Consider the following 13,310-nt stretch of genomic DNA (forward strand, 5'->3'; position numbering starts at 1 on the left):
TGCAAAGGAGAAAATGAAAGAGGCTGATGGGCTGAGCTGAGCTCCCGCCGTTGGGTTCAGGAACAAGTGGCCTCTCAGGTTTAGCAGCATGCACACATGCACTCATGCAGAAAGACACTCAGCCTGGCAGGGCCTGCCCTGTGCCAAGACATGCGAGAAGAGCGTTTGTTGCTTGCAGGCCTTAAGTCTCATCAGACGAGCCCCTTCCACAGCTTTTCAATGCCTCAAACCCCTGGACCGCCGAGCGCCTTCATGCCTCACTTTGCCGCAACCTCCTTGCTAACCCTTCCTAGCAGTGTCTGTCTGTGGGGCAGAGGCCCACAGCCTTAGCCCGGCCATTTCAGAGGGGTGGCAAGCAATGATGTGCGTACCAGAGGGGAGGTAGCAGCCAGGATTACAGACCTTGGCAGGGTTTGTTCCAAACTGAATCCGGTCCACGTGAATGGGCTTGGCTGACAGAGGCACCTGACGCCCACCTGTGACTCAGAGGGAGCATCTCTAGGGAGGGGAGGGGAACTCGGCTTCCAGGTCCTTTTGGTCCTTGGCCTCTCTGTTCATCCTACCCACCAAGGCGCCAACTAATGCCAGTGAGTTGTGCTGCGGACACCTGTCCATTAGGACTGGGCAGAGCCCCTGGGCTTTTCTCACGCAGCTACCAGAGAGGAATGAATTGCTTCTGCTCGCTACCTACCCAGCCCCAGCCGGGTTCAGGCTGGAGACCCAGAGGTAAAAGTCTCCCTACCCAATAGCAAATCCTGAGCCACTTCGGTGCCTTCCCATCCGGCTTCCCAACACGCGTCCCCTCCCTTTGTCTGTGATCTGAACTACCCCTGTGCTCTTTGCAGGCCAGTATCAGTCGGGAGCCCTCCCACAGCCCTGCCAATGCCCCTTGTTTAAGGACAACAGCCCCCTGCTGCCCCAGTCCCCTGCCTGCAATGCTGAACTGTGCAGGGGCTTGAGTCCCACAAACATCCAACAGAGAAATGTTGGGCGACTGACTGACCTCACAGTGGGAGCTGGGCCGGGCTGAATTCAGCAATGCCCACAGTTACGACTCCACTGGCCTAACATTCACTAAGATGCTCTGGAGACCACAGCAACTAGGCCCCACTCTCCTGGCACAGCCCAAAGGTCAGTCACCCCTCCTTGTGCTAACCTGGGGCGATGCACCCAGAGGGATGGAAGGTGGGGCTGTCCCTGCCGGCCTGTCCTCAGGTTTCCTCCCTGGGATGGCAGCTCTAAACTGTGGCTGAGGCTCCCCTGGAGCCCCATGGCAGAGGCGGATGTGCTGAATCAGTGAATCTGGCCATGCCATTTCCTAGTGAGCACCATCTGCTTCCTGGGCTTTACTTCTCCTGTAGGAGGAGGCTGCAGCTGTTTTCGGGGACTTGCAGCCTCTCACGTAGTCTCTCTTCATCAGCAGCCTGCCAGGGTCTACATAGGCAAAAGCTGGCATAGCTTTGTAGTCTCCACTGCCCTGGGTACTCACACAGCAGAGTGTCCAACACCGCTCTGCACCAGGAAAGCCCTTCAGTTCCCCAGAGACCTCACAGCCAACCCAGCCCCACAGAAAACCACACAGCCCTTCTCCTCCATCAAAAGCCATCCCCTCTCTCTCCAGCCGCCAGGATCTGTTGTCCTATATGGTCCTGCCAGGGATCACATAGTAAACTAGCTTCTGGCTGCCCCATGTCCTTCTAGAGACCACAAACTGCCACTACCAGCTCCAGTACCCTACAAATACATCCAGCCTTCCAGAGACCACCACAATCATATCCACTATTACCAGGGTAATCCCCACCCCAGAGACCACCACAACCAATGTCTGCCCTCTGGGATGACTTCCACATGTCTAGATGCCCTCTGCTAGCCAAGATGCCCTCCATTGTCCCAGTGACCATTCCTACCAGGCTGCAGCCCCAACATTTACTATCTTGCACCACTTCAGAGTCCCACACAGCTCCAAGCACCAGGCCTCAGTCCCAGCTACAGTCCACCACGATCTCTTTGAGCAGATCCCACGGCCTGAGAAAGCTCTCCTCCCCTCCAGTGCTCCCTGAAGCTGGAGTCCCCTGAACCAGCCCAGTCACGAGCTGTTCCTTGCACTCCTCTAACTGCCTCTGTCTGTCGCTGAGTCATCTCCCGCCGAGAGTCATGCAGCACTGTATAACACTGACCTTGGATCAGCCATGCACTCGGACACACACTCACCCTGGTCTATCCCAGCCTTTGGAGAGGAGTCCAGATAGGTGCAGGACTGCGAGGAGCCAAACAGATTTGTTTGAAGGGAGGAGAAAAGAACAAATTCCCCCTCTCCCATCAGCATCTCTCAAAGAGAAGAATCAATTCAGCCCACTGTAATTGCGCCATTGTTCCATTTTTAATTAATGAAAGAAAAAACTAATCATTGAATTAAACTTCTCATTACTCCAGCTGAATACCCGCTAAGTAAATTTAATTACTGTACGGATTGGGTCTCTCCTGGCCTGTTTCATTAGCTGCTGATAAAGATGGGGAAAGGAGAATGGGAGAAAGAAACCCAGAGGTAAATGACTCAGCAGAAGTCAGGAGGCTTCCCAGTACTGGCTAGGACTCAGCAAACTGGTTTGGGAAAGAACCTCTTGCTGGTGTCAGAAAAGCCTGGGATGGTTCCTCGAAGGATAAATATTCCCCCTTTCCCCAATCTGCCTCCTTCCCAGAGGAGAGTTCAACCATCTCCTGGCTTCGCACCATCCTTAACCAAAGTGGGAGATCCACTGGGGTTAGAATCCCAGCTGCCCTGTGCTCCTGTTTAATGTCTTTGAAGTATGGGGAAGTTATCTGAAGGAAGGGGGCTGGCTCGCAGATCGTTCAGGATTCGTCTGGTGGGCTGGTGCCTTGGGATCTAACCCCTGTCTTTCTGCAGCCATATATGCTCTGCAGTGATCTCACTTTTTGGACACATGCATGCAGTCCCTGCACCTCTGCAGCACCCTCAGGATAGGAGTGAGGTGAGGTCCCTTGTTGAGCATCATTTCTCCAACCTGGTCAGCAGGGGCCACACTTGCAGCTGTAAAATTAACTGCTCTCCAACCCCAGCTCCCCCTCCTCTATCCATCTCTCATGGGATTATAAGGGTCTAGATCAGAGTTCTCAAGCTTCATTGCACCGCAACCCCCTTCTGACAACAAAAATTACTACATGACCCCCAGGAGCAGGGACCTCAAGTGCAGGTTGGGGGGGAGAACAAAGTGGAAGCTCAAGGGCTTCAGACCCAGGCAGGGTGCCTGTAACCTGAGCCCTGGCTCAAGCCCGCAGGCTTCAGCTTTGGCCCCGGCAAATCTAACACCAGCCCTGGTGACCCCATTAAAACAGGGTCACGACGCACTTTGGGGTCCTGACCCACAGTTTAAGAACCGCTGGTCTGGATGGACTGAGATGCAGCCAATTCCACCAGCTCAGTGGACAAGGAGCTAATTCGGGTTCCGGCTCACATTTCCCTGTGTGGTCCTCCTGCCGGGCAATAGATAGGGGCAGCTTCTTACCTTCTGTCTACGTGTGCCCCTTGCTTTGGTCAGCCTTTGCTCCCCTTTAAAAAGAAACAGTACGTTCACCTCAAACCCAGGCTCAAGGCTGGGACACTTGATCTCTCCAGACTTGACCAGCTCTGAAAGTGGAGCTGAGGTTTAACAGGTCATCATGCACAGGGGCTGGGAGTCAGCACGTTTCGCCTCGAGAAGGAGTTTGTGGTAATAAAAGGGAACGATGTATATTCAAGCAGATGTAAAATGCTTATGTTGTCCTATCACGTTGTTGGAATAACAAGACAACTGGTCAGCTTCAACACATCACAAGCCTGTTCTGGGGTGGGAGTGTTGTCAGGTTTTAAATACTGTGCATTTGGGGTGAGTGGCACAGATAGGAGTGAGTTATGGGTGGCTCCTCCTAAACAAGTGGCAATGAAATTTTGACAGCACATTCCAGTACATATTTTGTTTATGCCACATTTCCAATCCTTTTTTCCTGTCACGTTCCCTCTGATCCCCCCCCTCCCGCCACCCCTTTTGATATACATTAGTTAATGTGGAAACAGTATTGTCACCAAAAGCAAAGGAGTTTAGTGACATCTGCCAAGCACAATTTCATGTCAATGTATAAGATGCTTTGGGAAGCACAGGAGTTTGCGTGTCAGTTTCCATGACCACTTAGGTGGCAAAAATGTTGACATGGTTACATTTCAGATTGCAGGAGGCTGGGATTGGGTGGGGGAGGAGGTTAGTGGATAAATAATTCGTGTTCTTTCTTCTCTTATTAAGCCATCCTAGATAGTCAACCAAACAGACAGAGTGGTCAAAGATTCCAGTAGCTAAAAGGGACGTTACTTAATGGACAACCCCAGATCATGGCACTGTCACTGCTGCGGGAGGAGGAGAGAGTGATGTATTTGCATGCCCTCAACGAGGTATCTTTTGGTATTAGGATACCAGTTCATTCTCAGTCCATGTGAGGCTGCTTGGACGGAGAATGAGAGGGTTTTCTAATGACAGTCTAAAAGCAAACAACATTTTGGGGTGAAGGAATTTCTCATTCCCATGACCTTACTATATCCTCTGACTCACGCCCAACCTTAGATGTGTTTGTGTCTTAGGTTATGAATTGTTTGGCCTCCCTTCCATGCATCAGCAAAGCAGACCCCACATTTATTTCCCTTCCCTATTTCCCAAGGCATCCTTGTCTCTCTTTGCCCCTGATCTCCACAGCTCTCTGTGGATGGGCTGTGGAACTTGTCTTCTGGCTTGCTGGTCTCCTCAGATGGCCTATGCTGCTGAGGATGGGGCCCTGGTGCACAGAACCTTCGGGCCAGGCACAGGTGCTTCATGCAGTGGAACTCCCTCAGCATCACTGTGTCCTCTTGACACAGGGCACAATGAGTGGCTGCCCATCCAGCCTGTGCCTTGCCCATTCCTCCTTTGATGGGGGTGTTGGGTCACGTACCAATGCTTGTTGCAGGGTGGGCAATGTTGGCTCTAATCCTCCCTCAGCAGACCGCGAACCCAAACTCGGAGGATCATGGGAGTTAAACAGGCCAAGCCATTTTGCCATGGCTTCTTAGAGGACAAGTCCGTTTTGTCTCTGCCTGCAGTGATCTTACTGGCCCTAATCCCATAAACGCCTTGTAGCAGAGTCACTGCAATAAGACAGTAAGCTGAGCCTGAGCCAGCAGTCTCTCTTGCAGCTTTATTCCAGCTCTTTATCCAGTGAGTGCTGGCCTGCCATCAGAGCAGAGCAAGATCCTGAGGAGGAGATTAGCCTCCCCTACTGACTCCTCGGACAGAGAAGGGAGGGTCACAGCGGCAGGGGAGCGTAAAGGTCGGGCTGAAGGCCAGGCTCCGGTTAACACGATTTAGAAGCATTAGGCCTGCCAAAAACGTGGAGATAAGCCGGCAATGGACTTGGTGGGATAATCTGCCTTTCACGAAGGCTCGATGGCAAAGAGTTAAGCAGGCACGTGGGCACCCCGTTATCTGCACTCCTCAGGGAGCAAACAAGGCTAGCCAATTCCTTCCAAGGCCAAAGCCCCAGCATAAGCAGGTGCAATTTTGACTGGGACAGGACCGGCAGTCACCAAAGTCAGAGCTGAATGTGATCCCTGGCAACAGCGAATTTCCAGCAGCAAGTGCTTGTGAGAAGCCTCAAGAGCTAGAGTCTAGGTGAGGGCAGGGTGCATTGGGGAGGAGTTGGCTGCATCTGGCAGTGCATTCAGAGGCCGTGGCCTGGCAAGGTGCTGACACCCCAGCATCACTGCATTGTCCTGAGAGAATGCTGGGGAACAGACTCATGTTCACACAATGTTTTGTTTTTTCCTTCCCGCAGCACAAATGTATCCTCTGGGCTGGGGGAAAATCTTCTCTATAGCTCAAGGCAACCCCCATGACATGCACAAGGCAAAGGCCAGATTAAATACCGCTTGACTTGAACACACCACCTGGTACAACCAACCTTCAGGTGCGGTCAGACCACCTGATACATGCCTACATGATATGTCTGCTCCTTACAGCATACCCCTACAGGGTGCTGCTAGCCCCCCACCCCTCACCCCAATCTCCCCAGTCTCTGGGATCTCTGCCCTGCCACACACAGGCATGTGGTAACACCCTGTAAGTTCCTTTGCTATCTCCAGTCCCTGGAGCTCCTCCCCATCACAGAAAACTACCATCAAAGACCTAGATTTAAGCTTTTTTGCCTTGTCTAAATTTAGCTTCCAGGAGCTCTCGCCTGCAATCCCCTATGTCACTGGTACAGCACGTACTGCAACCACAGGCTCTTTCTGAGATCTCTCTAAAAAACAATCCATAGTATATGGCTCATAAGATCCGACACCTTCACACCCACTAGGCAAATAACCTCACAGTTTTCACTGTCATCACATTCCCAGCCATCTAGACTGTATTTCTAATGACAAAACTCCCTCCTACCACTACAACCTGTTCACTGAGCATGCCTGGCTCTCCTGCTCCCAGAAGGGATGCCGTTTAAGGACTCTGTCCTTCTTTCGAATCCTGCTTGGTCTCCTTCCATCACAACTCTGCCTCCCTTTACTGAAGGACATAAGAATATGAGAACGGCCATACTGGGTCAGACCAATGGTCCATCTAGTCAATATCCTGTCTTCTGACAGTGGCCAGTGAAACATGCTTCAGAAGGAATGAACAGAACAGGGCAATTATCGAGAGATCCATTCCCTGTCGTCCAGTCCCAGCTTCTGGCAGTCAGTGGTTTAGGGACACCCAGCGCCTGAGATTGCATTCCTTAACACATTGTCTAAAAGCCACTGATGGACCTATCCTCCATGAATTTATCTAATTATTTTGTGAACCCATTTATATTTTTGGTCTTCACAACGTCCCCTGGCAATGAGTTCCACAGGTTGACTGTGCATTGTCTGAAGAAGTACTTTGTAATCCGTGTCGGTTGGCCCACCGAGCCACTAGGGGGCGGTGGGGAGCTACTGCCTCACTGGCTGTCCTGGGTCATGCCTCTGTCACTGGGGAATTAGCGGAGGGAGGGGCGCCGGAAAGGGTCTGTAGCGCGCCCCCCAGGCAGGGGAGCATCAACAAGAGTCTGTAGCACACCCCCCAGGCAGGGGAGCGTCAACAAGAGTCTGTAGCGCACCCCCCAGGCAGGGGAGCGTCAACAAGAGTCTGTAGCGCACTTCAGGCAGGGGAGCGTCAACAAGAGTCTGTAGCGCACCCCCCAGGCAGGGGAGCGTCAACAAGAGTCTGTAGCGCACCCCCCAGGCAGGGGAGCGTCAACAAGAGTCTGTAGCGCACCCCCCAGGCAGGGGAGCGTCAACAAGAGTCTGTAGCGCACCCCCCAGGCAGGGGAGCATCAACAAGGGTCTGTAGCGCACCCCCCAGGCAGGGGAGCATCAACAAGAGTCTGTAGCGCACCCCCCAGGCAGGGGAGCATCAACAAGAGTCTGTAGCGCACCCCCCAGGCAGGGGAGCATCAACAAGGGTCTGTAGCGCACCCCTCAGGCAGGGGAACACTGGCAAGGGTCTGTAGCGCGCTATCGGGATTTTGCTACCTGAGGGGGGTTGGCCAGGTAGGGGACCGCAGGCCCACCCAACTCCACTGTGTTCCAGCCCAGGGCCCTGACAGTGGTGGGGCGAGGGTCCCGCCACTGGGTCGGGGGGGTCCTTCTGCAACACGCTGACCAAATAGACTCACCGCACTGTGCAGTTCTGTCCCTGGGCTTCTTCCTACCCGGTCCCTTGAGCGAGTCCCTCTGGTCCTTCCAGCTCGTCCGGGTATTCCACTGCTGGCAGCTCCAGCTCCCCCTCCGCCTCAGGCTCCTCCAGCTCCTCTGGGTACTCGGCGGCGGGCAGCTCCAGCTCCCCCTTCGCCTCAGGCTCCTCCAGCTCCTCCGGGTACTCGGCGGCGGGCAGCTCCAGCTCCCCCTCCGCCTCAGGCTCCTCCAGCTCCTCCGGGTACTCGGCGGCGGGCAGCTCCAGCTCCCCCTCCGCCTCAGGCTCCTCCAGCTCCTCCGGGTACTCGGCGGGCAGCTCCAGCTCCCCCTCTGACTCAGGATCCTCCAGCTCCTCCGGGTACTCGGCGGCGGGGAGCTCCAGCTCCCCCTCTGCCTCAGGCTCCTCCAGCTCCTCCGGGTACTCGGCGGCGGGCAGCTCCAGCTCCCCCTCTGACTCAGGATCCTCCAGCTCCTCCGGGTACTCGGCGGCGGGCAGCTCCAGCTCCCCCTCTGACTCAGGATCCTCCAGCTCCTCCGGGTACTCGGCGGCGGGCAGCTCCAGCTCCCCCTCTGCCTCAGGCTCCTCCAGTCCCTCCGGGTACTTGGCAGCGGGCAGCCCTGGCAGCCCCAGTACTTCCTCCAGGTCAGGTTTCCTCTGGTCCAGGGCCTCCCCTGGCGTGGCAGCAGGGTCCAAAGGGAGCAGCCCGCGGTCTGCGTCTGCCTCCCTCCCTGGTGCTGCCCTGACTGGGCTAACGGCCCCGCCCTTTGTACCTCCTGTTCCACCCCTCCCCTTCCGGGGGGTGGAGTAAGCTTGGTCTGGCCCCGCCCCCTCAGGCTGAGAGAACAGCTCTTTACCCTCAGGTTCGGAGGGAAGCCACCCTGGCTCCCTACAACTTCCTTAAGTTTGTTTTATACCTGCTGCTTTTTAATTTCATTGGGTGACCTCTGGTTCTTGTGTTATGTGATGGAGGTAAATAACACTTCCTTATTTACTTTCTCCACACCATTCATAATTTTATAGATCTTTATCAACTCCCTCCAACCCTCTTGTTCTTTCTTTTCTAAAATGAAAAGTCCCAGTCTTTTTAATCTCTCCTCATACAGAAGCTGTTCCATACCCCTCATCATTTTTGTTGCCCTTCTCTGTACCTTTTCCAATTCTACTATCTCTTTTTTGAGATGGGGTAACCAGAACTACACATAATATTCAAGATATGGGCAGATCCTGGATTTATATAGTGGCATTATGATATTTTCTGTTTTATTATCTATCCCTTCCTTGACGGTCCCTAACATTGTTAGCTTTTCTGACTGCCGCTGCACATTGAGTGAATGTTTTCCAAGAACTATTCACAATGACTCCGAGATCTTTCTTGAGTGGTAACAGCTGATTTAGACTCCATCATTTTGTATGTATAGCTGGGATTATGTTTTCCAATGGCCATTACTTTGGACTTATTGACATTGAATTTCATCTGCCATTTTGTCACACAGTCACTCAGTTTAGCGAGATCCCTTTGCCACTCTTCACCGTCAGCTTTGGACTTAATTATCTTGAGTAATTTTGTATCTGCAAATTTTGTCACCTCACTGTTCACCTCCTTTTCCAGATTATTTATGAACATGTTGAACAGCACAGGCCCCATACAGATCCTTGGGGGACCCTGCTATTTACCTTTCTCCATTGTGAATAAAGGATTGAGGAAATGAGCTGAGAGGTGGGTCCCACCTCTGCTACATCCCTGTATGCTATAGCTATTCAATCTCTCTTTGGCCTTGATCCACCAGTTCAGTAACCATTCCTTAGGCTCTCAAGGCATCTAGCTAACTAGACCTGCTTGTACTGCAGACACAGTGCATGTCTTATTTGGCAGGGAGCATGCTGGGAAATAAAACTGGGTAACCCCTTTGCCATCCTGACTAAATTGCTTGCTGGCCAGCTACCTCCACTGGCCCCTAAGTATGTGTTCGCTTAGGTCCCCTGCACCTCCCCATACTGACACCATTTAATGTGTGTCCTTGCATGTTCGAACCCCCAGCTATGCTAGCCGCTCCACTCTGTTTGCCCCCTCCGCACTTCCTCAGATCCCTAGCTCCCTCTGGTCCCATCTCCATTTTGATATAGACTCACATAATTGGCCAGGACCCTCAGCTGTTGTTAGTGGCCTCACCCCATTAAGTCAATGCTACAACACCTAGTTACTGTGAGGATCTGGCCCTCTGCTCCTGTCCCACTCCATTGCTGGCCTCGGCTCGAGAAGGAGGTGGCCCTAGCGTACCCTGCTGGCTGGCTGGGGTTTGTGCCAGACAGAAGAACGATGAAATGTGGGGCAGGGGGAATGGCCTCCTGGCCCAGCATGTCTGTGCCTTGGGGAGTGACCATCTTCAAGTCTCTATGGCAGTAATCCAGGTGCTTTTGGACCTCATCCATGCTCTTTGTGCCTCCTCCTTCCATGGCCACTCCCATCCCTCCCCATCTTTAGTACCCCTGGTGCCAAACAGCTCTGCCCACTTCTAGCTTCCTCATTTCAAATGAGGACTCCAGACTCTTGAACCCTGCCCACAGTTGGGGAAATTCCAGCTCCACTCTGCTCAAGGATGGGAAACTCTCTGAAGCTGGAACCAGTAGCTTCTCCTGTTCCCCTAGGCCAGGTCCGAATCCCCTTGCCCAGCAAGAGCAGTCCCATCAATTTCAATGAGATTACTCCTGGAGTTAAGATGCTACTCAGTGGGTCAGCTCCTCATGTAGATCATTGTTGCTCCAGTGAAGTCAATGGAGCTACACCAATTTACACCAGGTGAGGATCCGTCCAAGAGTGAGTCAGGGTATCACAATCTGGCCCTCAGTTTGGCTGGTCCAGATAGTTCCAGTTCATTGACAGACCAGCGTGGCACAACAGCATCTCTGGCCCTCTGAAGGACAGCCTCTCCCCCCCAGAGCAGCCAATTGCCCAGTCAGGGCACTGACCTGGGATGTGGGAGACCCTGGGTCAAGTCCCTGCTCTGAATATTTGACTCTATTGGGCCCAGATAAACTTGCCCTCCTCTTCTCCCCGCCAGCCACCAGCCCTCTCTTCAGTAGCTGGCTGGGTGTGCTGGGCAGACTGCCTAACTCAGAGCCACCTTACATCCAGCCTCTCTCTCCAGAAGCTCTCATTCACCAGTCACACTGTGACATAGCCTGAGGTGCTCACCATGGATTCATCTAAGCCTCACCCAGGCCATCTCCTTCACTCACAGCTGGCTTGGGGTTCCCTTTGTCCACTGAGATGGGACTTCAAGGATCCTGCCTTAATCCTCCCCAGTCCATCTCCCTCTCCCCAGCCCATTCCTGGGCGTATCCCTGAGGTACTTGGGACACCACAGCCTCTGGGTCAATGTCAGGGGATAGAACTGGGCTCCTGTGATCAGCTCTGGACTCAGCAGTCCTGCCTGTGGGAGTCATTATGGGGTCTAGCTCTTAGAAGAGCTTTCATTTCTAGTGGGGGAAAGTACAGGGCTGCCTAGAGGTCTGGCTATTTTTTCCCACTGCAGCACATGAAACTCTACATGAAAAGGAGGCGAAAATGAGAAAAACTGGGGACCTACCGTCTTGACTGACCTTCACGGCCTTGCCATGCAACCTCAGGCAGTCTCCCCGGCGGAGGAAGAAGATGATGGCTCTGGCCCAGAAGTTTCACGCTGGAATGATGGAACTGCCCCGGCCGAGCTAAGGTGTCATGAAATCCTATTCACGGTGCTGCAGTGTCTGTGGTGACTCATCCAATTCTGGACATGGCCCCCTGCAAAACAGGACAGTGCCAAAAGAGTGAATAGGCGCTGAAGGGAGAACTAAAGTCATGCAAAAGAGGAGGAAGAGAATTAAAAAGAGGAAAATGGTTCTGCTGGAAAGTCAATCTAGTTACACTCCTTGGTTCAAAGGCCCAGATTCTGACTAGAATTAGAGAAATCTGGGGTTTAAATCTGTTCAAACACATGGGGAAAACTTTAGTTAGAAAACTGGAGAAAACAGTGCTGAAAAGGGCCCTAAAATCCACCTGCAATCCATTTCCCTTGCGGAGCTGTAGAGAGCTTGTTTTTCCAGTGCATTTCTGCTAATCTGCTTGACCTCTAGCAGTTCCCCACTGACACTAGGATAAAGCTGGGAGTCCCCTAATGGCTTGGCTCTGGTATGAAATCCACACCTATGGAGTTGCAGGAGAGAGTCTAAAAGGCAGGACTTAATAAACACCTCTCTCTTGGCTGTGCTTGCAACATCACACTCAGCAGGGTGCTAAAACAGGAGCTGTGGCTGCTGGGGTCATGTGAGGCCCCGCAGCTCCTGCCAGGAACACCTTCATTTCAATAATTAAAAACAATTGTGTGCTGCTTCATTGACTCTTGCCATCCAAGTGTTCACCTTAAATACATACCCTGTGGCCATGGGGAACCATTGCCACTGGCTATTTCAAATCTAGCTTGGTCCAGTCTGCAACTGATCTTTTTATGGTGGGGAGTATGGAGCCTAGCCCTGTTTGTGTCTCACCCAGGGACCAGGCCCCATCCCTAAATGCAGGGGAATGCTCTCTCCTAACATCCCAAGCAAGTGACCCCAAAGGGGATGAGGACATGACTCATCTCTGTGCAGAGACGGGAGTGCACGGCACCACCCAGAGGGATCATGCAGCTTGCACATCCACCCTAAGCTCTGTGGGAGGAAATGGTACGATCCCTTTTAGAGTTCCAAGTGTGGCAAGGCAGCTCTACTCCACATCTCCACCACCCAGAACTTCATCTTAATGGTACAGTCAAGCCCAGGGTTTACAACAGGGTCAACAGAATCCCATGGGCCATTGTAGCAAAGACCACTGCGAAATCTAGCTGAATAAGCAATCATGACTGGACTATGCCATCCTCTGTGAAAGCCCTGCAACCAAGGACTGTGGGAGGGTCTCCCTGGATGGCTCTAGTGCTTGGAAATATGGGTCCAATGGCTGCAATCCAAAGCAGACAGGGTCAAGGTCTTTACAAGTTCTTTACTTTCCCAGCAAAAGGCTCCCTGGCTCTGGCTCTTGCCCTCTCCTGCTTAGAGGATATTTAAGCACATGTTTATATGCAGCACAAGTAGAATCAGCTTCCCACGTGTGAAAGATGTGAACAGAGAGATCTATTAGGCTGGGGGAGAGCCTCCCATGGGAAGAAGCGGAAGCCCCACTGCTTGCATCTTTTATAACTCCATTGGACAAAGCTTGACAGGTTACAGTAGGGAATAGTCTTGAAGAGAATGGACAAGATGATCCGATATCAGGAGGCTGTTTCCATCTGCAGTGTTTCTAGCGTGTATTTAAATGAAGAATCAGAAAGAAGGGCAGTGGGGGGAAGCTCCCATTGGAAAGCACATTTACATAGTAGAAACGAACCCAGGTGACTCCCGAGCTCCAAGCACCCATAGGAAGCCGCATGGTGCAGTAGCTGCAGAGTTAGAAGACCTGGTTCTGATCCTATCTCTGGGGACTACCAGTTGCTCTCTCATCTTGGGTAAAACATGTCACTGCTGTGCCTAGGTGCAAACTTGGGGTAATGAGACTCACCCACTTCTGTG

The 13,310-nt window shown here is 52.7% G+C and overlaps 1 protein-coding gene across 8 annotated transcripts in view; it reads right to left on the reverse strand.

Annotated features, from left to right (window-relative positions):
* LINGO1 (leucine rich repeat and Ig domain containing 1) overlaps window positions 1-13,310 on the reverse strand; it is a 487,413-nt gene that overhangs the window by 182,033 nt on the left and 292,070 nt on the right. For 7 of the 8 annotated variants that reach the window (XR_005585646.1, XR_005585645.1, XM_039492410.1 and 4 more), the window contains one exon: window positions 11,318-11,511. The gene's annotated coding sequence lies outside the window, so the exon portion shown is untranslated. The remainder of the gene's footprint in view (window positions 1-11,317; window positions 11,512-13,310) is intronic. The other variant, XM_039492411.1, reaches the window with a different exon arrangement.

Source organism: Mauremys reevesii, linkage group 10, assembly GCF_016161935.1.
Source record: "Mauremys reevesii isolate NIE-2019 linkage group 10, ASM1616193v1, whole genome shotgun sequence".
In the NCBI taxonomy this organism is placed as follows: Eukaryota; Metazoa; Chordata; order Testudines; family Geoemydidae; genus Mauremys; species Mauremys reevesii.